At 33.5% G+C, this 26,046-nt stretch overlaps 1 protein-coding gene across 2 annotated transcripts in view; it reads right to left on the bottom strand.

Moving 5' to 3' along the window:
* Positions 1–9,926, bottom strand: part of LOC110373894 (protein jim lovell) — a 49,213-nt gene extending 39,287 nt beyond the window's left edge. The window contains exon 1 of one of the 2 annotated variants that reach the window (XM_021331346.3): positions 9,445–9,926. The gene's annotated coding sequence lies outside the window, so the exon portion shown is untranslated. The remainder of the gene's footprint in view (positions 1–9,444) is intronic. The other variant, XM_021331338.3, reaches the window with a different exon arrangement.
* Positions 9,927–26,046: the final 16,120 nt, after the last annotated feature.

Here is a 26,046-nt window from a genome sequence, read left to right as displayed (position 1 = left end):
AGGAAAATATATAAGTAGATTATGATTATAAATAATCCAATCTAAATTATTAGTACATTATAATTATTAATTAATAGGCATTTAGTTTAAATAAACATATTACAACAAGGAAATGCGTCGTTATTAATGTTATTTATGTAAAATATTAAGGCACTAGCTAAACAGGTTTCTTGTGTATCAATTTTGAATTGGCAAACGTTTTTAATTGCAAATTAAAATGCATAAAATCACAAGGTTATTGTAGGCCCAGACACGAGGTATTACGTTTTCGACATTAGTTACCTAATATAGTCGTTGATGCCTAGAGACCTAATAAAATTAATACACTTACTTGGGTTACCTTCATGAATTAAACACACTGCAAACTGTTGGTCGGCCGATAGTTTGTTTGGGCTCATAAATCATTATGAAGATGAATGGAAGTACACGCATTACAAAGATGTATATGATCTAGTTTTTTGGCCTTAGCAAAACGACTGAAAACTATGATCGGAATCAAGATTTAAAAAACAACAACTATTGTCAACTGTTGGCCGACTATTTAGTCTGCAGTCTCAGGAGATAAAAAATATAGGTATTTATTTTCGGGAACTATCGTCATTTTTTTTTGTCTCACAACAATTAACTAGTTGAAAATGATAACATGGCCAATTTGTGTACCTATTGTGTAACTTCGACACATATTTTTTGTCTCAATAAAATAATGTTTTTTAACAGGTACACAACTTTAATTTTTACAAAAAAAATAAGTTTTTAATGTTTCATAATTTTAAATTATAATTCATTTGAATAGAATCTACGAATAAAATTACTATCAAAATGGCGGTTGCAAACATTTAAATTTTAGAACGTGTTTTCTGTATTTTTCATGTAGTTTTTTGCATTCGCAGTCTGCACTTAAGTAATAAAAACTAATTCTTAGTCAAGTACCTACTTAATATGCAATTAGGGAAATAGTCAAAAAAGATCTTAGACGTCAATAAGAGTTACTGTATATTTTAAAATTATATGTGTTCATTTGTTGAAAAAAGTATGTGCCAAATAAATTGTTTTAATGAATCCGTCAAATTTTTACACAATTCTAAGTGTAAAAAATATATTTGCAATGTCTACCAAAGAGGATATTAAAAGCCTACAAGTTAGAACTCCGAACTTCTGATAAGAATGACTGACATTGATGGTGAGCTAATCTAATACGAGGAAGGCAATTGTGTGCTATCGTCACACTACATGCGGTCGTACAAACGAGCTTAACAACATGTCTACACTCCAGACTGACTAATTTCGTACAAGTCTAGATCTGTGGCCGCTTGTCACTCATCGTGACGCGTTTTAGACATCTTGCGTAAGCAGGATAAAATAATCATCAGGCCTCGAAGAATAACAATTACTTCGAATTTGAAATCCCAAAACTGTGCTTTAATTAAATACATATTTAAAGATAAAATTCTCCCGATAAATCACCTGAAGTGCTGCCAAAACGATAATTGCACTTTCATATTTTTATTTTCGTATTCGTTAATCTTACAAGATTCTAGCTTGTTGGCGGATAAAATAAATGTTCTGTAATGTTCTCAGCCTTCAAAACTACAACACATAGGCATGTCTTTGTCTAGATCTGTATGTAATAATTCTAATAAGTTTATTGCGTTTTTTATGACACTATAACTATAAAAATCGAAAAAATTGCGAAGTACGTATGTCATCGCTGAAACCTGCCAACGGTTTATTCAGGTTATCATTTTTTATCAATGCACCAATTCGGTGTGGAATTATCTAGCGTTTCGCATGCGTTCAAGGGTAAAGTCTGCGGCCGGACGCACACATGTGCATACGCTGCGATGTGTGCGTGTAGACTGCTGTAAGCGATATATACCTAGGCCTATTGTGTGCTGCATGCACATGTCGTGTTAGTGTTTTGTTTGCTAGTGTGGGTGCGTCAGCGACGGCGGGTAACTTTTTCGCTTGCAGATATAGTTGCTATGCCCGAAATATAACGCGGATGAATTTCGCGTCAATGTTAATTGCTAGGCATTACAGTGCGCGGCGGCGGCGCCGATGTCAGACGGTAGGCCGCGCAAGCGCACCCACCCGCGCGTTTAGATAATGTGCGCTAACTATTGTGTGCCACTACAATAGCGCTCAAAACGATTTTTTATAGATTATATTGGATGTTAGGCGCTGTGTAAATGTTTTTATATAATTCAATAATAATATGATTGAATTAAAATAAATAAATGGGCCTCTGTGAGTGTCTAACAAACTTCTTGAATGATAAAACACCATGAATTTGCATTGTATCATGGGTCTCAGTCTCATCTATTATTATATAATATTTATACGCATTTATCAAAATATTTTTTTAAGGCACAGCTTATGATAGCATCAGTACCTATTATAAACAAAAAAATGATTAACACTGGCACGTGCACTTTAATGACATTAATTAATTTCAGTTTAATACATCACGTTTCATATTAAATAATATAAAATTAGAGTCTTTATTTTGTACAATATCAGTTCTCAAAAGAAAAAAAACAAACTTTATTCATAAAAATCGCAGTGATTTAAAAAAAGAATTAGAACAGAATTTTTCTTTAGCGTTTGTTCAGTCGCCAGTAATTGGCTTGTTAATCTAGCAAATAGTTCCTAGCCTAGTACATTGCTATAGGTATTTACTGATATAATAGGATGCAGTTGTGTATATAATAAGGTGTTTCTATTAGCGGACGAGCACTTCATCACATGTTTGTTTTCGTTCGCACCTTTCCTGTCCCACGACAAAGCCGTGATGTAATTTATACATACTGAAAATACTTCATAAATTATGTATTTACTTTTAGCCTCTACTTCGTGACATTTTCTACGTTGGCCATTACATAACTATATAAAAAAGATGACTTAAAACTGTCTATGTACCCAACTCCTCTGGTCATTTGAACGTGCTGCATATATTTCTTACTCACTGTTTTCAGCGGTTTGACCCACGCCCAGGGAGAGTCAATTTCTGCAATGCTCTTCTAATTTAGCTAATTGTACCAAACATTTAAATCGATTCGGCAATTTTGGCATGAATGTCGGATAGAGAGACAGACTTAGTTCTTTCGCATTTAGGCATATCTAAGGATGTAATACAGCTTTTATGGGTAACGGTAAATGAGATTAGAACAATTACCTTTTTCCGTGAATTTCAAATGCACGCAGGAAAATAGAAAAGAAAAGGTACCGAATGCATTTCATGACATTGAATTTAAAGGAAAGGTTACATGAAATATCGGTATCGGTTCATATTTTTGTCGGTTAATGATGTTATTCAGTTAATTTGATAATATTATTATTTCGGTATGTATGCTACGTGATAATTTAACATATTATGTAGGTACCAATTTTTATAGACTTAGTTTCTGATTAGGCATACGTATGTTACTCAGTCTATAGGAATACCGTTCCGTACTGAATTTCTTGGACATTTAAAAAAAACAATTGATATGTAGGTACTGAAAATTATGCATTAATAAATCTAAAAGCCATGATCAATCAGTAAACTAATCTTCAAGATATGGTAAGTAAAAGTTACAATTGCTACAATGTAGTTATCGGGTGACGTGACAGAAGTATGTACTTAAGTGAATTTGTGTTTACAATGAGGCAACGGCAAATTTTTTATAAATAATTATTGAATGAAACACTAATTGTTAAACATTTTAACAATTTTAAGTTTTTTAATGTTTAGGTAAATAAAGAGTGTTGGATATTTTTTTTCCGCTAGCCTTATTTTTTTTCGTTTAGGTCAGTGCAAGGAGGTCAACAGGAATTCTAAAAATATCTAGTTGCTTCTCCGTATAATACCTTATTTTGGTAAAAAATAATTATTAATTTAAAATTAGGTAACGCTTTGTTTAATTAACTATAAATAGATTTGTATGTACCTGTTCTATGCACTTATATATTACATACTATGTTTGTAACGAAATGTAGGTATGTCATGTAAATTGTTTTGATTTGTGGTTTTCATATACATAGGCAATATTTAAGTTATACCTATTTATAGTGTAGTAACTTGGGGCTTTATAATTTAAAGCTCATATGTAAAACCACTAATTAAAATTCAAAATATAATAAAATAAATTTTACAATTCTAACATTTTGACGACGTCATTTTTGAAAGTCTATTTTTTTTTTAATTAAATCAGTAAGACTAAAAATATTACTCATAACGGCTTAAATTTTAGGTTCCTATGTAGGTATATTATGTAATGAGTACTGAACACTAAAATAGATAAGTACCTAATGTGGACTGAGCTGTTAGATACATGTCAATCAATATTTATAAGAAAGTATTTTTACAAGTACCTATTTTTCCTTCATGACACATCCTCATTGTGTTGTTCAATTCTAATTTCGACTAAGTAAAGTCAAATGACGCCTAAATTACACGTCGAATTTGTTATCATTGATTGCACCGTTAGATACCGCTTAGATTATAAAATGTTTCTTGAAACATAAATTAGCCATTTACCGGGAAAAATATTTTATATATATGTACTGCCTGTAATATACTTATTCTAAAAATATCGTAGGTGCCTATCCAATTTCGAGAAATGGCAAATTGCAAGATTCAACACTATAACCTGTTCATTAGTCAATCTGCAAGCACACGAGTTTTTCAGACAGCTTAATTACCGATATGCGAGTATACTCAACGAAATCAATGCTAGGAATGCCTAAGTCTAGACTCACGCCGTCGGCTCTATAGTTTTTTAATTACATGGTTAATTTTACGTGAAAAGCGGCTGCGTTTAATCTCAGAATAAACGTAATCGAGCGATTCATGGAAGTTAACATAAATCGTAGTGTTACAATCGCATGGAGACCACTCAATGAAAAAATGAGACTTACGAACGCAATGTTCTACTCGAATAAGTTATACAAAGTATTATTAATTGCTATTACAATATGCCTATACTTTGTTGTGAATTAATAACGTATTTAAATCATTCTTGCATTCAAGTGGAGTCGTAAAAAATAATATCGTAACAACCGATGACAAAATCACAGATACTGCCAACATTTTACACAAAAATGTGACGTTTTGTCATCGGTCGGGTTATACCGCCATCTTGAAACAATGTCATTCTTTGTTTACCTTTTAGCTCTTGCTTCCGTGGATAGAGTATAGGTACATACACGTGCATAGATTATATGTTAGTACTAATAGACTGGTTTCCTCGATATTTCGTCAATTTATTTTTTAATACCTTTAAAATCTATTTGAATACTGTCTAATATGAAAATCGAATTAACTAGACTAATCATTGATGCACGCTGTCTGTCACATCACCAGCGTAGGTAGCCTATAGATTTTGCGTTACTTATCTATTAGTTCAATCATGTTTTCCGTTACTCATGTAAGCATGAAGTCTGCGTAAACGAGTATTACATACAGACAGGATGTTCTGAATTAGCGTGTATAAGTATCGGCCTTTTTTGGGCGTTACTTCTTAACAAATTATAGTTACGAACAAAACGCGAACTAGACATGTAGCAATATTGGCTAATTTTGACGGAATTAGCAGTTTTACTTAGGTCTTTATTAGAGTTCCCGCATACTGTAGACTATAAACAGTCGGCCCACAGTTGACTCGATGGTAGGTTAAAATATTTTTTAAAATAAATTCTTTATTCACCTCAAGTTTTCAGTCGGTCTGAGACCGGCTAAATTCCTGATCTAGGTAGGTATGTAATGTGCGTACCACTCATCTTCATACTAATTAATGAGCCCAAACAAACTATCGGCCGACTTAAAGTTTGTAGTGTGTTGGTACTATTAATTGCACTATCATTGTATGGATTAATTGAGTATTAGATCTTGAAGAATTTATGACATGTCTGGCATTTAAGTAGATTGTAAATCTGGACATTTAATGTTCACTTAGGCCTTGTTAATTACCATTTTATAAAGTATACATACCTCTTTTGCAATAAAGGTACAATTTTTAAATAATAAAAATAAGTTTTAAATGTAAAAATAAAAATGTTGAATCAATTGAAAAAAATATTCCGGAGTGTTACGCTTCAGGAAAAGTGAGCAATGGAGCTGACATAAAATTAGGCAATCTGAAAGAGGTTTACAATTTTCAGACTTTCTATATAACCTTTCTACACATTTGTGTTTTTTTAACTAGGAATCATTCTATAACAGTCTTCATAAATATTTGTAATAGATAATAAAGATAACTGTAACATTCGAAGATCAATTTCGTTGAACTGGGCTAACTTTCAGTTGTGCTAACTTCAAGAGCCTCTTGAAGAAAAATAAATTTCAGATCAGATCAAGCAATTAATTATTTGAATGATCAAGATAACAGATACTTCAGTCAAGTGATATGATTGTAACACAATCTCTGTTTTTTTGATTGTGCGTTCAGAATATTTTTAAATTCTTTAACAATTAATTTTGAAATACAACTTATATTTTATTTGAGGCGCTATACAAAGCTTTCAGTAAGTCTTGGAGACATTATCAAACTCTCGCTGTAAAATATTTTCAAAGTGGCAGAAAAATATTTATTTATTTGTAATGAATATAAAGTAAGCATTAAATGCATTCAAGAGGTAATTTATGATCACATTTATTAGTTGAACCTTATTACCTATAACGTTATAATTATGATAGGCAAAAAAGGAAGGCACAGACTTTACGATATTTCCTTACCGTAAACCAACATCATACTATGGTATAGTGAGTTAAGAACTGTATATTATAATGCAAGAACCGTTAATATTAATTATAATTAAATCCCATCAAAATAATGTACCTACCTGTTTTTGTACACTCAAGTGCAATTATTCCTGGTCAGTTATAAATAAATAAAAATTATAAGATCTATTTCATTGTTAACTTAGGAAACACCGACCAAGGAGTTTTATAAATACATAAGAATTTTTTTATAGTAATAGACAAAAGAGTTAGAAAATAATAAGAGAAGAAGAAAGACAAGAGAAATGTCTATATTTGAGAAGTTTTGTTTATTTGTAAATGACCCGGATTTACTGGTCCAGTGTGTACAAAAGATATCTACCGTTTATCGATTTATTGGAAGAATCATGCAAAACATATAAAGATAAATCTACACCTTTGTAAGTTTATGATGTAACAATACAATGATCGATAAAATTTGTGATGTAATAATGATTATAAAGGCAATAATACGCTTTAGTTTAGTGATGTTAAATAGCTCCCTAAATATGTGTATGTATTATTTGGTGTAGTTGGAAGAAAGACTATAGTATTTAAATAAAATATAATAAGTTTTCAATATGAACTGATAGATTATCAGGATAAAAGTATAAGTAAGAAGATAAGTATAAAATACTTATTCAAAACTAAGTATTTGACTTAAGTATCTAATACATTGGTCTATAATAAAGTAATGTGGCATGTACCTATGTATTGCAGTTATATTATACTAATTAATATATTCCTATTATCATTTATTATTTTTAAGGAGAAAAAGCCAGCAAAAAAGTTTTGTTGAAAGTTGGTAGTCGTTGATAAAATACGCGTCAATAAAGAAATCATACTTAATCTACAGTATTTCCATTGCAATTTGTTCTAAGAAAGATTAGGTACATTAAACACTGGTATGCTACACTAAGCTATCATTGAGATTGTGAAAGTACCGCCGGCAAACTAAGAAACTTTTTCTTGCTAAGTTTTAAATCATTGTAAATTGATATATTGTTTCATTTCATGATATTTACAAATAAACATCAAAAGAACCTAATTTATGGTGTAGTTAGTAGTTTTTTAAGACTGTTTGTTTTAGTTAAAGACGTATTAATCAAATACTTATATTTCTAATGGTATGAAAATGATCGTCCCAGTATTGCTTAAAAATATAAATTATGGCCTATTAGATAATGTAAAGTCTATATTTAACATTCACCATATGTATAACTTATTGTAATAGTGTGGTTGTTGTAGCAAAAATATTTATTGCTAAAAATAAATAACGCAGTCATGCAATTAAAACTGTCTATTTTACTATTGGGATTTAAAAAAGTTAAAATATAGATACGAATATAGGCACTATAAAATAAAATCTTATTTTATTCATTTATCTGCTATCAAGATCTTATCAAAGTAAACTATCTTTTGTCACCAAGGCAAGTTTTCAGCTGAGGGGTGTATTAAGTTGGCATTAAACCATTTTTATAAGTCTAACGTATGTTTCTATTGTTGAAATAAATTGTGCATTTCAGCCGGTAACTAAAATTAACCAATAGTTAATCGATCACTAAAACTTCCTTCATAAGTTTAAGAAATACAGTTAGTCGGAACCAACGTTAAGACAATGCTGTAAAGCTTAACTACAAAATTAATTCGATTTTAATGAAAACGTTGTGTCTGTACCTTAATTATGCGTTATATAAGCCATTGTTTATTACATGAAGTCCTCAATTCAATGAAACATAAACGTGCATAATTTTGAACATGTGGATTGCAAACTATTTCTGGCGGCAATGAGGCTTTGTCTTAGACATTTGACTTAAAGCTATAATTAAAGAACATAATTAAGGCTCTTAATAACTTGTCTACACATCTTAAATACTAGACTTTACGATTACTGTTACAGAACAATTGTACATGAGGGTAAATACAGAAAATTTTCCTGAAATGAAAGTGTCATTTGAAACTTTTGGGTGAAGGCGCGCGTCGTCCAAAGCTATCCGACAATTCGATGCGATTTTATCGATATAATCGTTTAAGCAAAGGGTAAAACCAGCGCTACATAGACGGAAGGTAATGTATTTTTCCAATTGGTAATGTCACGCGATGTATGCGGTGGACAAAAGCTACTTTTTAAATATTTACCGAACGTGCGATCAGCGTACCCCTGTATGTGCGACACGCACAGTGCGACATACCAGGTTCCACCTGCATGCACATCTATATTCGGTGACTACGTCTACTCATAACATACTAATTAATAGACACTAGTATTTATATAAAAGTTTACATATGTGAAAAAATAAAAACTTAGAACATTCCAATTTCACCGCATGCTCCGCCCGGTGCGATGTCACGTTATAGTCCAATACTGACTCACGAGCATTTATTATGTAAAACTCATCTATGCGCTCATAGTATGTTGATACAGGCTACTATAAAAACTAAATCTCAGACAATCTAATACTACGAGGATAACAAACCAGTTTGGCGCTAAATACACAAACGCGGGAAAACGATTCCTAATCTTCAACGTTTAGAACACTGGAATTATAACGATTATCATGTGTTTCAAATACATGTAACGATTGCCTTAGATTATCTTCTGGGAGCATAAAAGGAAGTTTTCGGGAAAATGTTCCGCCGAAAACGGCCTGTTGGAATTTTACATGAGTCAGTGGCGAGTGGGTTCTCACGTGTTTTCGACCTACCTATGTGTTACTGTAGTGTGCGCGTACAGCTGAAGTACAGGGGTGCGCTAGGGCGCGCTGGATCGTCGGCGGGCGGCGCACTAACACTCACATTCAAATATTCGTCTAACCTTGATGCGAATCGGCGCACTCCGGGTTCCATCCGACGACTGTCGTCAATACAGACGGGCTGAAGGGCTCGCTTCAGGTGTAACAGTGAAAGTGACACTGGTGAGGATTAGTTGCGGATCGCGGGAAGGTATCGCGGCGCGGGCGTCGGCGTCGGGCCGGGCGGCAGGCGCATCGGCGCGCCGCCACCGGCGGAGTGGTCGCGGGGCTGCGGCGCGGCGGCCGCGCTACATGTCACTGTGCGGCGAGCGCGCTCCTCGCGCCGTGGTCACCGACTCTCAGTGGCGTCGCCGTCCTACTGTCTGCCCGACGGCCGGGACGGCGGCGCGCGTTGCACCGCCCCGCTGCACTCCGCCTGCCCCCCTGGCGCTATGCCCCCCTCACTCGGCCCCCCTCCTCCCGTCGCACTACACCCGCCCCGCCCCGAAGAATTTTCCGCATCGGGCGGGAAAAATCGATTGTGCAGCGAGCCCCGAATAATTTCGGCAAGACGCACGGCGCCCTTGCGTCCTCTCCGGCGGCCGGCGCTGCCGCCGCGACGGTCAAGCGCATCGCCTTTCACTGTACGTCGCCGCGCACACCACTCGCCGCCGACGCTTGCCTGCACTGCTATCTCGAGCTGCTATTCGTTTATATAATATCACTGATATTATAAATATGTTTCACTCAAGGTTAGATAAAACTCACCAAGATATTAAACAGCATAATTTTTATCACTACCAAAAAGCCGGTGATAAACCGTATGCATGTGCATATAAATATTTTTCATTGACATTAAAGGTCATTGTTACCTTCTAATATTTTTGCCACGAGAACCACTTCAACCAATGCTTGCACCTAGCTAAATAAAGTGCATAATGCAACAGGAAGCATCTTTCAGCACGACTCTGAAATATTCAAATATGACTTTGTTTTGCATGTTTGTTGTCCTGTTGAATAAATAAACCAAATCGAATGTTTGCATACTATTTTGTTTCATTAGTGATGCATTTTTGCATTCCATGTAATTAACAAACTGAAAACTTCGGAACTAAAAGAGAACACAACAACTTGTGATCACTTTGCTCGCAAGATTTTTTAACTATTGTTCTTCACCTAAGACTCATCTCAGTATGCATTTTAGTTTACTAACATTGCACAAATTACCCTAATTAGTGTATCTCCTTAAAATAAGGCAACGTCACTTGCATCAATAGTTTGTGACAGTACGTGCGAGTTGCGGGCGGATGAAGGAAACTCTTGTAAACAAAGGACTGCACTTTCGAATCCTAAAAACAAAGTGATGATTGTCCCTACAATTTGATTGAATATGCATTGAGACGTTCGGAAATTTAGGACTGGGCTAGCGTTTAAAAGCACAGAACTCTTATAAGTAGGTTGTATTTACTTCTGATTTAGAAGCCACAGGTTGACAGAGAGTCTTCATAATTTTATAGGCTTTTTATTTATATAAGTACATGGGGAAAAACATTCCAATTGACTGCTTGAAAAAACTGGATTTTGAAGAAATATTTATCATGTGATGATTTCATCGCATGACTGTATTTTGTCTGTCTTATCTAACTTTCAGAACTGCATTTTTAATTTTTTAACTTCTTTAAAGTAGTCAATGGAACTAGATATTCTGGAAAAGCCATCCTATATCGAATCACAATTAATTGTCTATTAAGGTGTAAATTACTCAACTTTAAAAGTCCTAATAAGTCCTGATACTACTAAGATACGAAGGTCATTGTTACATACACGGATTCCAAATTACATAAAAGTCAGTTTTTTTTAAAACAACTTTGTTATTAATTTTTACATTCAATTTCGAAAGTAAACAACAGAAAAATTACCGCTTATATGCTGTCTGAAAAATTGGGCCTAAATAAGATGAACTAAAATTTCAATCAAAATACATGGATGTTCTGCCATAAATGCCCAATAAGTTGGCTAAAACCATTTTATCTAAACTAATTTAAACGTTGCAACGACATAAGATGCAAATGATCTGACCAAGGCCATGGGTGCTAAAAAACTTGACTAGATCTTAGTTTTTTTTTGTCTCAGTCTATTGTATAATATTGTGACATTATGGATTCGACAATTTTAATATTTTGTTGTAAAGAAAAGAGCAACTACTATGTTTGTTTTAATTAGTTAAAAGGTATGCTTCTTCTGTGGAGATCTAAGGGGGAGGCCTATGTTCAGCAGTGGACGTCCTATGGCTGAGATGATGATGATGATGAAGCTTCTTAAAAAATGTGATTTATTTCTTTCTTTTTCTTCATCACATTGCCGCTTTGGATGGCTATACCACTTTTACCTAGAATATCGTATCCGATGTTGACGAACTTGAATTAAGTGTTATAGTCGGATCGACCGTGTCAACTACTAACAATTTTATAATTATTTTCTACTAAAATTCTCTTAAACTGTTCTAATAATTTTCATCTGCTGAATAATGTCGCAACGGCATTTTTTACATAATTTAAAAGTACTATAAGTATTTCATAAGTTCATAAAAACTTTTGCTTATTTAAAATTGTCTTTCGTGGCTATATTTAAAGTTAATTTGTTAATTATCGCGACATCGGTTGCGACAGCGCAGCCTTAAAATTGCATCGCCAGTTGCCGCGTACGGGCGAACAGTGCGATTCTAATTTCTTAGTAAGCAAAAGTAAGTAGGATGAATCTAGAAAAAGTTAGTTAGCACAGAAGTTTGCTCTCTGACAGTGTAAAAATATTTGTATTTAGACATAGTAATATCTTTTCATATTTATTTAAGGCAAGGTGATATATATATTGAACTTCTGCCAGCGGTTTCACCCGCATCCCGTGGGAACCTCTGCACGAACCCGGATAAAAAGTAGCCTATAACCTTCCTCGATAAATGGGCTATCTAACACCGAATTGTTCAAATCGGACCATTAGTTCCTGAGATTAGCGCGTTCAAACAAACAAACAAACAAACTCTTCAGCTCTATAATATTAGTATAGATGCAGCGTTACTTAATTCAGACTTACTTATTATAACCCCTGTTGTTGTTGTTGTTACAGCCTTTTTATCGTCTCACTGGTGAGCCCAGGCCTCCTCTCACATGGAGAATGATTACCCCTACAATGGTCTTAATCATCATACTCAAATCCAATCAAATAGTTTATTTCTGTACTAATGGTACACCTCATGATTGCACTAGCACCTTTGTGCACAAGTGGTGGTCTGTAAAGACAATATTACTCGTGCTTTTATTTTGCTCCTCTAAGCTATAAAGCTCAAAACCAGCAGTTTTATACAAGTTTTTGGAATAAGGAAAAGTCTTAAAATTTGGATTAAGTTGGTAACAACATTTAAAAATATATTTTTATCAGTACCAGTTTCCGTTGTTGATGAAATTAGTTTATAATATGCAATTAAATAATAATATAGGTATAATGCGAAAATACTTAACATAAATTATTAGATGAGCTTTCTGTTTTAGATCAAGCTTGGATTCTCGACGACAGAATAGACTAAAGAAAACTTGATATTTTCAAGACTTGCACCTATACTTATTTATACGTACCTATTTTAGAAATAAAATTTCGTTGTTAGCAGTTTTGGTGCAACTTTAAATAATTTATTACAGACACATAACTTAGATTAATAAAAAGCACTGAAAAGAAAACAAACGCGAAAACGAACGCTGTCTAGTCCTTTCAAGACCATATATATGTCTTTGCTTTTCAATAAATTGAATACAGACTCAAGAAAAGATTTCAATTCTATAAACACTTTCGTAACAAACTAGCATGCAACCTTTTTTCACTTAATAAATGTTTTAAAATTATTTTCGGGTTATAAAAGTAAGGAACATTGCATAATACCACATCTTTACCTAGAAGTAACTGTGAAAATAGTACGCAATAGTACAATAGGTATGATTATTTTGCATCATAACGAGTCGCGTCAAAAATTTAACATAGTCATAAATTTAAGGCAAGCACATTCCGAATTCTAAGAATATTACAACAGTTGTACGGTGTTTTGTTTCGTATTTATAGGTAACGAGGTGTTTGTAAGTGCAAAATTTTATTTATGTACTTAGTAGTATAGGAAAGTACTTGCAATTTCATCTATTTGCACTATTTTAACTACTTTTGTGAAACATTTTCTGTTCTTACATATAACACAGACATATCGTTTTATATTCTGTGATATTGTTGCATTTTTTATATAAGGCAGATCAATCTAGAATTCCCCCATGTCATATTTTAGCATGACTCCGATCATTATGTCACTATTAAACTTTTTCCCACGCACTATTTCAACGCATTTAAAAATAACTCGAAACCAATAATATATTTTCGCATAAAATTACCATTTTAAAGCTAGACATTAATCAGATTATACGCACTAGGTATATTAGCATTCCTAAACATAACAAAAAAAAAAACTATTCATGGAGTAAAAAAAAGATTGCCGTGAGAGAGGCTTATATTGGTCTTCAAAGTTGTCTGACCCGACTTGCGACTGATAAGAATTTGTTTAAGTGCGTCTCCACGTGGCGTCGGTGTAACTGTTATGTTGTAAAACGATATCAGAGAATACTTCTGACGAATAGACCACGACATCCGCTGTCATCTGTATGTGTACTTAATTAGTTATGTCTGGTGCATTTTGTTCGAAGGAGAAAAAGTTGGTGTTAGTTGATCTTTGCGTTATTTTTATAGATTAGAAATAAGCTTTTCGTAAAAATACTTGTAAAAATAAGAATTAAAATAAACGTCACTTATAAGGGCTAACCAAGGATTGTGAGGAATTTATGATGGTAGTCAAATGATTATCTGCAAAATTGATAAATTTATCTAAACAAACAGTTCTTTTGCAGCCTACTGCTGGACTTAGACATTTCCCAAACTAGTTCTGGTCTTTATAAATTGAGCATTTTGTATAAATGATTGGGCAATTTTTGGAAAGCTTTAAAAAAATATTATACCTGCTCTAACCAGGCATGTAGATTTTTAATTCCTCAAATATTTAAAATTAGATTTTTTATATTATTATTGTATATTCCCCTAACCTTTTTAGCTAAACAAGTGTAATTCTGTTGCTTATTATGTTATATACTAGTTTAGTCATGGTGTATAGCTCATAGGGTTGACTCAGTACATGATATTATTAGTACAAAGCTGGATGCTGCTGCCACCCCACCGGTTTGACACCCTTAAAGATACGCAGGGGAAATGATAGGGTGGCTCGCTTTGTAACTAGAGGGACGAAAGTTTTGTATTTAGTCTTATTTATTTATGTAACAGAGTATATATTATTGAAACTAAATAAAAATAATGATTGATTAATCTAGGTTATACATAAGTGTTGTGTAATATGTTAGTTTATAATTTCGATTAATTATTTATGTTTATCAAAGCGACAAATGCTTTATAACGGAGTTGGTGATTAATTTAATATTTCTTTTAAAAGAGTAAAATGGTTTCTTGTAAGTAATTATAAATTCATTGTTTTAAAATATAATAAGACCCTGTATAACGGGTTAAGATAAAAGTAGGATGATAAAGATCTACCTTCACTTTACATCTTAAACCATAATACATTAGAGATTATTCTATCTATCTATGTTCCTAAACAGTTAGTAGTATTGTCTAGCTAGTCTAACATGATTTGTAAAACAATGTTTCCGCCACCTTCAGCTACAATAGTTACGGAACCAGTTCATAAAGTTCGTTCAAACATCGCACTTCACTGGTTTCAGAAGCTACTGAACTAGCTAAAGTTGTTGTACTTTCTGCGTACACTTTATTCTATGAAATTGGTAATAGGACATCAATATCATTTGATCTCGTGTCATCTTTGCAAATATTCTAAAGATCAAACAATTTTTTTGTACCCTAAAGGCTCCAAAAGCAATGGTCCTATTTGAAAAATTATTTCTCTGTTGGTGAGCTAGACCATCACCGAGTAACATAGGCTGTATTTTGTCCGGGCACGGGCAGAAGTTTACCCCAGACCGAGGATGAAACCGCGGGAAAATAGCTCGTAGCTTAATATATTTATTTTTTTAGTGGCAGCTTGATAATGTAGATATCATTTGATCAATTTTAAACTTCTTATATGTCTTCATCTCACAAGTAACACTCCTTGATAAATTACAATAATTTGCAAGAAACACTTTACTTATAGTCTTTTCAAGAGAGGTTCATAGTTTGTAGAGGCAGTAGTCAAATTATAATTCAAGGAGTAAATAGTGAGTGGGCTGCAGTTTTTTAAAAACATGTAAGCGTCAGACAGACTGGTGATCGTTATCAATTAAACTTACATTATGTAGATCAACAGCTAAACATTGCATACACAGGATGATAAAATTAGAATGATTAGAAAAAAAAAATACCAAAATTATACCGTAACAGTAACATCAGACAGTGGGTTGAGACATGATTAAAGCCAAAAAAAAATAATTGTGCTATTTTAAATAAATAGCAAGCCTAAGCTTTTTCTGTACCATTTCTTTCTTTTCACATGTCAGATCTTTAGTTTTTATTCAATGTACAAATTATTGAAATACCTTTTACTCCAAACTCCAGTCAACGAACTTTTCAGTGGCTGAAAGAAGAATAATTTATTAATTAATTAACAACTTAGTAATAAGTTACTCAAATTTCATACTTACATATTGTATTTGATTGAATATAATTGTGTATTACATTGTATGTCCTTTGTTTATTAAATGAATAGGCCTCTTGCAAAATGAACATGTCTGTTTTCATACTAGTTGCTGCCTTTGATGAGCTTTCAAAGTTGCTTACATGTCTAAGCCTGTATGAAATTGCTAAAACTAATTCCACTACCTCTTACAAGCTACAGCTTATTTATGATTATTTATTTTGAAATTACCATAACTAGGCAGGTTATTAAGTTTCAGAAGCTCTTTCAACGGTGCTGAAGGTTATAAAAGATGATTGCTCATATAATCTTTTTAAGATTTGTTTGCTATTTTTTGGCATGGTGTAAAAATGAAGTAGGTATTTCAAGCCTATGTTTAAGCTTTTGCGTCCAGAACTAAAAGCATTGTAATTTAGTGGTTCTGACGTAAAATAACTTCTCACAGTACACATACCTAAGTCATATTTAAGCATTATTGAACTTTACACAGAGGTGTATTGTTTTGTGGGTAAGAACCGTGTTTATAAACATAGAACTCTTTATTCTAACTCTAGTAAAATATTTCATCTTGGATGTATGAAATTTTGATCGATATTAAATTAAATGAAAGGCTTTTGGCTCACTTATTTATCTTTAGCATTCGTTACAGATTGTGAGAAGTCAGTGAGTCTAACAACTAGTCTAACTAAAGTTACTTATCAAGTCACCCGGATAACATGGTTGATGGGATAGCCAGTCACACACTGATCTGACTCAGCTGTATCTGATAATACTGGAAGCCAACCTCGACATACTCACTAGGAAAAAGGCTAGGCTGTCCTTTCTTGGGAATATAATTTTTAGAAGTTAACTGTTCAACAGTATCGTTTTAAATTTATTTATACTCAGGAGATGAAGATCAATCAAAAAATTATATCAGTCTATTATGAGTGGGTATAAAAAATGCAGCATAACCAAAAAATACCGTAATCTATACTCTCTGCACCACCTCGAATAGCGGTTGCAACAAAATCATAGATCACCAACGAATTCTTAGTTGCATCGTTCTTATTTTGTTTTCCTCATAATAGAAAAATAAATAAGGAAAAAATAGCAATTTATTCCTGAATTCTTTTGCGTGGCATCTCGCTGAAAGCCGTCTGTGAGTCGTGAAAGTTTTGTCAATACTGTAAAAAGCTGACAAAAGATTGCATACCTTTTTCAATCTTGTTCGTTCCTGAAGCCTGGTATTCTGCTGACAAAATAACTTTCGGTCACTGCTATTCATAAGCTCGTGATGGAATATAAAATTACTATTGTAGTATCCCTAATTCATTATCTATTATGAAATTGATACTTACGCTGTGTTTAGATCTTAATTTGATTCATAGGAGTTTTTACATGTGTATGATAAATACATCCCAGTTTAAGAGTGATTGCATTATTATCTCGTAATAGTGTGAAACATACAACCGAAAACATTAATATTATTTCATCTACATCATTACCACTTTAATGTCTCATTTTTCACTAGGCTTTTTTTCTACCGTGATTAATGACTATAAATTAAATAACATCTCATTTATACTAGATCCACGTTTTTTTGTTTAATCATCTTTTATTTTATTTTGATATTTATCATTCTTTATAAGTTGCGATGATAATAAAAACAATTTAATTATAAAATAAATTGAAAAAATGTTGATACACGTGATGGCAATAAAAAGTACCCCACCGCACTGAGCATGACCTGGCGGCGCTACAGACATACCGAGAGGTCCAAGCATTTCACTATCATTAACGCCGGTATAAGTTACCACGGTACAACATATTCAAGTAACTGGGCTAGCAAGAATACTAGCTACACTTATTCACGGTATGGTAAATAAAACGCATAGATACATTGTAACTGAACAAAAAAAGTTGACTCAAGTTTTTTGCAAGCACGGCTCCCGCTTTGAAGATTAAATTTTCAAAGCAAAATTGTTTTTTGTTTTATTTGATGCCCTTTATTGTTAAAAGGTAATTATTCTATTAAGATAATATAGATTATGAAGTTGTGATTGGATAAGACACGTTTGAAGTGCAATTTTTAATTTAAAAATGTGTGCTTCCTTTATTCTTCCGGAAAACTGTAATATAAATAAATAAATATACCTAGAGAAATAATTATCAAATGTTATCAAAGCATAACTATGTCTTAGTCGAGAATTTAATTAAACCTGTTTTTCTTTACAACAGAGGCATCTTCAGATTCCAATCTAGCCCCATCAACATGTAGCGCATTCCAATTACTGGTACTTACACAAATATCCAAATCCATCGATTACTAACAAACGCTTACAAAAACATCTAAGTATAACAAACTCCCAATAATTGCAAGCTGCTTACATAACAGCAGTGACGTAGCAAGGCGCGGTGCATTTCTGAAGGAACTAAACTTCTCAGTCAGCAAAACAGCTTCAAAGAAACCCAGACGTGAGACTGGAAGGCACGGACCGGATTGTATTTAGTTTTATCAGATTATCCTGATTACTTTCCCGGTTTTCGAAATTGAAAAGCCACCGAAATCCTTCTGCAATTTATCTAAGACTAGATCAAGTTATAATATTTGGAAGGTAAGAAAACTGTTAACAGTTTTATTTTGTTCTGTTGTCATAAATCACAAATGACGTTATGTGAACTTTCTTTTTCATCATGACAGCCTGAAACGTCCACTTCTGGGTAAAGGCTCCCCAAGCTGGAGAGAATTTGCCCATACTCACCGCGTTGTGCATGCGTGTTTGTGACAAAAGTTCACAGACTTCATGGTTTACCAATATAATTGGCTCATATACATCTGAAACAAGGACACTGAAGATGGGTCTGGTTTCTGAAATTACCTCTTTCATAAGAGTTGAAATATCTCTTTATGCTGTGCGGCTGAAAATTTTCCACATACAAAATAGATAGTAATTATATTATGTAGAAAGGAGTTCCGTTAAGGGTGGAGCGGTTTTATAATTTATATTTCCAGTGCAAGCTACAGACCTGCGTGGGAGTAGCATAATATTTCGAAGTAGCAATTATATTATTAACAGCGTAAGCTCACTTGGAAGGACGCCCCGTTTGCAGTTCTGATATTTTCATATTATTTTACCTATGTAATATGTGGTTGGTATTGTACTTCCTACGCGGTAGTCACGTAAAATAAAAGGATAAGTAAATCAAATTCAATAAGATATACTCCATTTTGCGATATTTTATTTTCGTTTAGTTAGTTAGTTACAGCCTATTTATCGTCCCACTGCTGGGCACAGGCCTCCTCTCACACGGAGAAGGATTGAGCATTTTTATTTTCGTTTAATATATCAAAATAACGATCATATTCAAATATTTCTAGATTGATTTCTTACCTTTAATCTCTGAAATAACTCTACATGCCCATGTTTCATTACTATAAGCGGTCAACGCACGATCTGTAATTTGTCTGCACTTGCCTTACATAAACTGTACCAACAATTTACTTACGGCTATAAAATTTTCAGGTAACTTCTTAAACTTGCATCACAATCAAATCTCTGTTCGTACTGTTGTCAGTACAGTAGCTATATTGTTATGTACTGTTTGTTCCAAGCGACAAGTATAACCTAGGCAAATACAATCAAAGTTGGTAACTCATATAAATCCGTGTGTGTAGGTCGCGTCTGCGCTCGGTGCAGCGGACGCCGTCGGAACCATTTTTTGCGCCGTGTCTACTTCTTACCGCTTAAAAAGCGTGTTAGGCATCGTTTTTTCAACTAGCCAGTCGCGTCGTGACCTCGGCTGACATTAAAAATGGTTATGCCTCGCGCACACGTGCCACTTTCCGCTGAAACAAGCTTTATGAGATGTCTCGTACCCATATCAGTAAGATTCAGACGTTTTGTTCGACGTCACCAGACGTCTGAGCCGAATATAATGTGCACCTGTCCTAACAAACGCTTTCTACGGCAGACAGAAAAATAAAGGTCTGTAGAGCCTTTGTGTAGCCGTTTCCTTATAATCCTTGTTGCTTTATGTTTTGACATTCATTATTTCAAGCGCTCACGGTTCGGTCTAGACTCGCCTTGTTCAATGGTAACGTGTTGTTTCAATGCGGCCTTGATAATTGGATACGTTTTTTTCTGAAGTTTTCTCGTAGCCGTAGTTATTTGATTGATTTATGGTTATTTTATTTCTTTTGCAAGTTTTTTAATTACTTAGGCATGCGCATTCTAGGAAGGTTTGGTTCTGATAAGAAGAATATCATTATAAATCGATGCGCTATGCTTTCTTTGTAGAGTCAGTAGCCAGTCTGTACTAACCTTTACTTTATCCTTGCTATTCATTTTGAGAGCTACTTCATTAAAAGCGTGTAATATGAAGATGACAGGTATTATAGCATATATTTTTAAATTATAATATTAAAAAATATACAAAAAAATTATAATATCAAAAACGCATACCAATGAGGGTTTTCGATACTTTTTCTGCCGCCAGGCGGCGCTTCGTATGCGTCAGGTCCAAACAGCTGTCAAATAGTATGGAATTGTAGGGTCCGAACTTATTGTTTATTGAAATTCTGTTATATTGGAAGTGTTACTGATTTTATTATGGACTACGGTCAGAATAAGGTTTCCGAACTAAAAATTGAGCTAAGAGAGAGGGTGCAAAAGTCACTGGTACTAAGGAAAAGCTTGTTGAAAAATTTGTTAACACAATATGATTTAGTTTTTTTTTATTTACTCAACCTCAATAGTAAAACAATAATGCAGTGCTTTAATTATAAAATAAAAAAAAAACCACTAAAATCGTTCACTATTCATAGTAAAGATAAGCACTTTGACAGTTACCTGGACCTGACGACTCGGTGCTGCCACCTCGTGGACGCCATTTTAGAAAACCCTCATTAAAAAGGTAATTGATGGTTCGTGTTTATCATACAGACCTACTGTATTTTCTGAGTCGTATTTTGATTGTGATTCTTACAAGTGATTTATAGAATGTTCACGTATCTTTTACTTATTTCAGCAACCCCTGCTGCATACTTATTTTTTGAAAAATACATAGGTATTATGTATCTGTTTCTGAGGTAAGTGTACGATCAACAAACCGTTATCAAACTTACCCCTGGACATTCGAGATCGCTTCAATATAAGGCCTGTGCTAAAGACGAGAAGTCATTGACATATTGAGGAAAAGTCTCCAATACTTGTCTATAAAGAGCATAAAATCTACGTGACGAATCTGATGATTTAGCACTACGGTTTGAATTACTTCAAAGTGACTCATTGCGAGGGAATTCACGTTAAACTGTTTAACCAACGATATGAAATTACACCTTTATATAAACTTAATTAATTATTTATTAATATTGAAGTAAAATATTCCAACAATGAGGGTTACGATCAAAGAGTATAATGGTTAAAAAACAAAGCAATTTCTTTGATGAAATATTTCAAGTACAATCATGCGTCGTGTCTATGCTATAGCTAGACTATATAGCACTAAACGAATTCATAGACAGACGCACAAGGCCAGACTATCTTGGCTGGTCAATGACCCCATGTTTCGATGTCTGTAAGGCAACAGCCGTTAAGTAAAAAAAAAGAGAATTAAAGAGCGCAAGTTTGTAAACTGTCTGCATTCAAGCCGAAATTATTTGTCTTAAATAGATAATTACGCAAATTGTTTTATTTTTTAGGCTGATTATACTAGCTATCGAAGGTTCACCTTTTATTAACTTTTTTAGCTATAGTTAACCAATTGCAAAATGTCTTTTTATTTTCATTAAAATTATCTATGTAAAAATAAAATATTTTTATCATTTCAAATGTATGAGACATTTGTTTTTTTTACTGTTTTCAGATCCATCATCTCTAAGTTAAAAATATTCTCAAAAACATTTCTATTTGCAATTTAAAACGCAAAAATAGCATTCACTGACTCCATAGCACCTAAGTGTCAATTTTTTACAATGTAAAACTATCGATGGTTTATCGACTTATATTATCTAGTAATAAAAAGAACAATACGATGTTATATAACTGCAGACAACAAAGCAAGCAGCTATAGGTTCAGCATAATAACTAGCTATAGTCCAACTATATAAAAAATCTAGGAAGTCCTAACAAACGAGTGTGGAAAATAAAATAGTGTCAATCGTTGTACAATAGTCTTACAATTACGTTTAATTTAATTTACACTAAATTAGCATCACTTTATATGCGTCTGTAGAAACTGAAATTTTGTCCAATAGTACAATAGTATTCTACGATTAGAGAAATGCGATGAAATGCTTTGTTTTTTAAGACGGATTGATGACCTTCTTCATGATCATACCTAGTATGATTTCTTAATTATCAAAAATAATCCATAATTTTGTAAATTTGGATCAATAACTGAACAAAGTTATTAATAATTCTATGTGTATATTAATTTAATCCGAGTAACATAGGCCATATACAGCCACACCCTTCCCGAGTAGCATAGGCATAGTAGTTCCCACGGGACGCGAACCAAACCGCGGGAAAACCGCTAGTTAAGAATAAATCCTCGCGTCTCTAGTTCTGGTACTATACCAGTATCTCATTTGTTTTACAATGCTAAAAACTATTATACCAATATTAAAATCTATTTTAGAAGTATTTTGATAATCCCACGCAAAAAGTAAATATTTGATCAATTCGCGAGTAATATCGTAATTGCGTGCGTAATGCCTCTTAAAAGACACAGTCGCGGAGACAAGCCACGTCAGAGACTGGGGTCACTCGGTACACGCACATCTGTCTTCATAGTTTTAAGTATTGTACTGAATTTACTAAATATATGAGGCTAATAAAGTATATAGTACTTGATAAAATGTTTTTGTGACACTAGATTTGGTGTTAATGAAAACTGTGAAGTTAATTAACCCTGAGAATTAATCATAAGTAGTACCTACTACTTACTACACTGTTTTTATACTAACTCATTCACAATGTTATAAAAATGTGTTAGAAAGATGAAAAGTGTGGATAATGATCATAGCAATATAAAACTTACATTTATAAATTTTGTTTTGGATGACAATAGTAATATAATTTTATATAACTGTATACCTATTGGAGGTAATTTTTCAATACAGGATGTAGAATATTCAGTAAAAGTGTGTCACTCCCTTTCCGTGCAGGGAGATTTCATCATGATATTAACATGAAAAAGGGGATTCTGCCTATAGATATTTATTTACAGTTATAAAAATTATATTAAAACGTATAAAATAACCACTCTTAAAAGCTTCCATTACATTTGTCTTAAAATAAATGAGTTTGCACCTTATTTAACGTGTAGGTACTTATTTCTTACATTAAAGTCACTACTGCTCTTCTTCTACAGAGTTTGTATCAACCTTCGCCAATGCATCCTTTTCCCATTTAAATGAGAAGTCTTTCAAGTATCTGTCACAGTAGCAAGTCTGACTAAAGCACAATAATTGTTCCTAATCCAATTATTTAAAGAATACACTAAGCAAAACTGCAACTTAACTAGCTTAGTTAATCTAATAACCACGGTAATCTGAACACAGACTACCCCTTCATCATGCGATGACCTTTATAATTAATTAGCTAATAGGATAATTCATAATTGGCTTGCTTGTAAAGTCTTTACAAAAACAGACATTTTTTGCAAAAGTTTATGTTAAACTGAATAATTTTGCATTTTTGTTAATTCCTGTTCCACAATTTACGATACACGCTTAGTCGTAAATGAAACAAAAAAACTCAGCAGTGACGTAAACCGTATTAAAATTAGGCCAATAACTATCAATATATTTGAATAGTGACTTTTTAAACCACTTAATTGAATTTTAATGCAAGAGATTGTTGTTTCGTACAAATAATACCTACTAAAATTTATTTTTAAGACGCATCAGCTGAAAAATACACTACTTGGGACCATTATGTGGTACGGCCTTTCACGGAGGTAACTTAGTTCTTCTGTACAATTTTCCAATAATTTTCTGCAAATAAAATCCGTTGTTAAAGTTTTATAGATCTAAGCATAAGTACATAGGAACAGACAGACAGAGACACCACGTTGTTCAATCCTATGATTAGGTACGGTAGGTACCTACTGATAGTGATAAAATTATATGTAGGTACACAGTACACATAAGAAACAAAACCTTCGCAACCATTACACGTGTAACAGAATAGCAAAATGTTTTGATAGGAGTGAACTTCTGCCCGCCTAGTAACTCTGTGGCGATAAGTAACTGCAACAACAAGAGATATTATTGTTTTTAAAATATTTTTTTATAACAAAAGGTGATATAGGTAATTTAATATCTAGAGAGGCTGTTGTTATGGAGTTTTGATTAAGGTGGTTAGCTATACCGTACCTAATCCTATGCGATTTGGTGTCATAGACAGGAGGGTATCATTGTCTGCTTCCTGCTTTGAAGAAAGGAAGAAGAAACCTAGCTGAAGTAGAATACTCTTGTTTCCAATAGTTTTTAACTTTTTACTTATAGCCATAGTGGTTAGAATCTCGCTGTTGAAGCTCTACACTGCACCTGTGAAGAGATAAAAATGTATGTAAATTAGTTTTTCAAAAACTACTTATCATATAAATCTTACCTTTGAGTTATCTTATTTGATTTATGAATTGAAATTATGGTCACTATTTCTTACTTTATGCGACTTTCCAATAAATGACCACATATTTTATTTTAAATGTCCCACAGTCTAGTCAGTTTTCAGGTTTTATAATACCGGTCCACTCTCCAATGTTGCATTTGATTACTGTTAACCAAATTAAGATGACCAATGACCATAAACTAAGCATGCATGTAGTCGGCGGTGCAGACGGGGCCTACACCGCAGACGCATCAAATAGACTATATTATTAAATAATTTTATAACGTCCGAGTGGCCGCAAATGTATTCAAGTGGGTCGCCAGACGCATTAGCGCGAATTCCTAAAACCGACTAGACGTGTTCATATGGCTTCTTTTGTTAGATGTTTTTCGGTCTGTCTGGCCAGCCACAAAGCCTTGAGGTCGACTCACACGTCGTCGGCCCGGAAAGAAAAGCTTTTTGTCCTCAGAGGAGTAATGTAATTATTGTAACGCAAACTTTGTCATACGTAACGGTCGTCTCTCAGATCCTATATTCACAAAAAAATACGAGCTAATAATAACGTATGCGGTAGACGGTTGCATGTATTTTGCAAGTGTGAAACCTGTTTGCAGTGTAAAAACTATGATGAATAATAATAACAAAAATGTATTCTTCTTATTATCTAGGCGAATGCGACGTGTGAATAGACTCCAACGCATCAGCTTAGGCGAATAAGACGCAAAACCTGAAGTAATTAGAAGGCATGATCAACGACTTACCTCTAGACTATAGAAAATAACACATTTTTTATTCTGAAAGAGATAAATATTTCTAATGCCCGTCGGGCATAATATTTTAAATAATGTAACAGACACTAGATCCCAGACGGAAATCATTAGGTGCCTCTTCATATGCATTTGTTTTATTGCCTGAATTGCAAATAGGACTACAAAAAATCTCGAGACGAGTTTCATTTGTTATTTTAAAGTACGAAAGAAGCGCATTATCACCCTTGTCTTGACTATGTAAGTGCTGAAATATTGCATTGTATAATGTGCTAAGAAGAATGAATGTTTCTCCATAAAGGTAATCTAGATCTACTGCATAATCTGGTTGAATCCAATACGTGAGTTTCGGCTGCAATATCTTTCGGTAGGTAAGTGAGCATGTTATCTATGAGCTCGGCCTGCCTGTCACTAAAATAGCCACGGGCCTTGATAAGAGCATCGTGACACCTGCGTTCACGAAATATCTTCAAAAATAATGCAT

Source organism: Helicoverpa armigera, chromosome 12 (genome assembly GCF_030705265.1).
Source record: "Helicoverpa armigera isolate CAAS_96S chromosome 12, ASM3070526v1, whole genome shotgun sequence".
NCBI lineage: Eukaryota > Metazoa > Arthropoda > Insecta > Lepidoptera > Noctuidae > Helicoverpa > Helicoverpa armigera.
The sequence above is the reverse complement of the archived record's forward strand: the minus strand, read 5'-3'. Positions and strand labels throughout refer to the sequence as shown.